We start from the raw sequence: 2,167 nt of genomic DNA, 5'->3' as shown, positions 1-2,167 counted from the left end.
GCGTAGCCCTGGACATTGCCAGTCTGAGGCTTTTCTAGCACACAGAGACCCATCAGAAGGTGGGAAGAAAAGGAAAGGACTGTAGAAGGAAAGCTCTGAAAAAATGGCCTGTGAACAAAATCTTATGACTTCTCATCATGGCTTCACTCCAGATGCACTGATACAGTAGTGATGTAGGAGGAAGGTCCAAGCCGGTGTCATCTGGAGGGATGCCGTGAACCATGGCTTGGCCTATCCTTCAGCATCTCACAGGACAGGGCCATGGAGAACAACTGGTTTAGGTCTGAGGGCAGGTGCATGGGTTCTTTTTCAGTGCAGGTTCCAGGGACCAGATTTCCTCTCCTAAACACTGTATCCTTGCCCCGCAAGGAACAAAGAGCTACCCTGCACATATGAGAAGGCAGGCGGCACATCCAAATTGTTCATATCCGGAGACATTACTGTGTTCATTCGCCCTCCACCAGACAGCTGCAAGGAAGCTCTTGGCTCTGAGCCTGGTGCAACAGTGCAGCAACACAGAGGTAATACACCCAGACCTTTCCTTCCTTTGTCATTTCTCAAAGCATCTGGGATCTTATTTCCTAAAAAAACAAACCAATATCTGAAAATTACCCGAAGCTCGTCAAAATCAGGAGATTGGGACGGCTGAAAGTGCCATCTCACAGATGTTTTGCTACACCTGTGGGCTATCCCACTTTTTATTCTCTAAAGCCTGTTGGAATAGTCATTGTTGGAATAGGCTCCTGTGAGGCCCCAGAACCACTCTTCTGAATTTGGTGCCACACAGGACCAGCTGATTTCTGCTGAACTTCTCTCTACTCTCTTTCACCTGCGCTCCGCTTTCCAGCCTGGGGCTGAACCCTGTTGCTTCTTGTCAGTCGATTTTTCGGCTTCCTTGCTGCCCCTTTTGATGTCCCGTGGCTCCCCACAGGCAGGGGCTCTGCTGGGGACTCTCACTCACTGGCTGCCAGTGTGGTTCCAGACACCACGTCGCAGATCCCACAGGAAGGTGATGAACAGAAAACCCTCACCTGCAGCCAAGACGCCCTGTGGGGTATTTCCATTCTTCATACACCACAGTGCTTCCCTTTATTTGCTTCCTCTTAAACACCTACTTGGTATTTCTTAAAGGGAAAGAAAAGGAAAAGGGAAAAGAAGAAGAAGAAGAAAAAGGAAAAGGAAAGGAAAAAGAAAAAGAAAAAAAAGAAAAAGAAAAAGGAAAGAAAAAGAAAAGAAAAAGAAGAAAAAGAAAAAGAAAAAGAAAAAGAAAAAGAAAAAGAAAAAGAAAAAGAAAAAGAAAAAGAAAAGAGAAAAAGGAGGAAAAAAGAAAAGGAAAAAGAAAAAGAAAAAATAAAAGGAAAAGAAAAAGAGAGAGAGAGAAAAAAAGGAAAACAAAAAAAAGAGGGATGACTATTAATTAAGCCTAGGATTTCCCAAATACCTTCTCAGAGGCTTTTGGTGAAGATCAAGTGTAACATAACATTAAATATTTAGTGTGTCCTTTCAAAAGGGATTTGATCTTTACATATGAAAAAGGGATGAGACTTAAAGATTAAACAGATCTTTTTAATATCCAGCTTCAGTGACTCAAAATAACAATGCAAGCTGCAATGACTGAAGAATTTGCATATGGGGGATTAGGCATAGTGATTACACATTAGGGACAGAGCACAGGTCTAGGGAAGCTGTGCCATATTGAGGGTGTCACTGAGGGAGACACAGAGATACCTGGGAGTAGAAACAGTGACAGCCAAAAGGAGAGAGGCAGGAAAAGAAGTGACCACATACATGAGAAAGGGATGTGTAGCATTCAGATGCGGTGGCATCATAGTTTCCAAGTTGGCCATCAAGTGAAAAACCCATCCTACTACACTACTGTGGGATCTCTCTGTATACGATGAAGCTCAGGAGTCTTCCCAAAGGACTCTGAGGAATCCCTCCTGCTAGACACTGGATCAAAACTACCACTTCTGCCCCAGATAGTATATTCAAACAGAAGGCACAATGCCATAGGTATGTATATTTATATATACACTTGCACATGTATTAAAAAAGAGAACAAGTGAAATGTGCTTCTAAAGTAGACAAAAAAATATTTCAAAAGGCAGAATCATAGGATGGTTTGGGTTGGAAGGCACCTTTAAAAGTCATCTAGTCCAACCCCCCT

The 2,167-nt window shown here is 43.1% G+C and overlaps 1 long non-coding RNA gene across 1 annotated transcript in view; it reads left to right on the top strand.

Moving 5' to 3' along the window:
• Positions 1-1,677, top strand: part of LOC114060304 — a 19,460-nt gene extending 17,783 nt beyond the window's left edge. The window contains exon 3 of the long non-coding RNA XR_003571866.1: positions 1,668-1,677. This is a non-coding gene — a long non-coding RNA (uncharacterized LOC114060304). The remainder of the gene's footprint in view (positions 1-1,667) is intronic.
• Positions 1,678-2,167: the final 490 nt, after the last annotated feature.

The sequence above is a fragment of the Empidonax traillii genome, unplaced genomic scaffold (assembly GCF_003031625.1).
Source record: "Empidonax traillii isolate 1590-97213 ecotype Southwest subspecies unplaced genomic scaffold, ASM303162v1 scaffold270:size1067046, whole genome shotgun sequence".
Lineage (NCBI taxonomy): Eukaryota > Metazoa > Chordata > Aves > Passeriformes > Tyrannidae > Empidonax > Empidonax traillii.
Note: the sequence above shows the minus strand (reverse complement) of the source record. Positions and strands in the feature narration are given on the sequence as shown.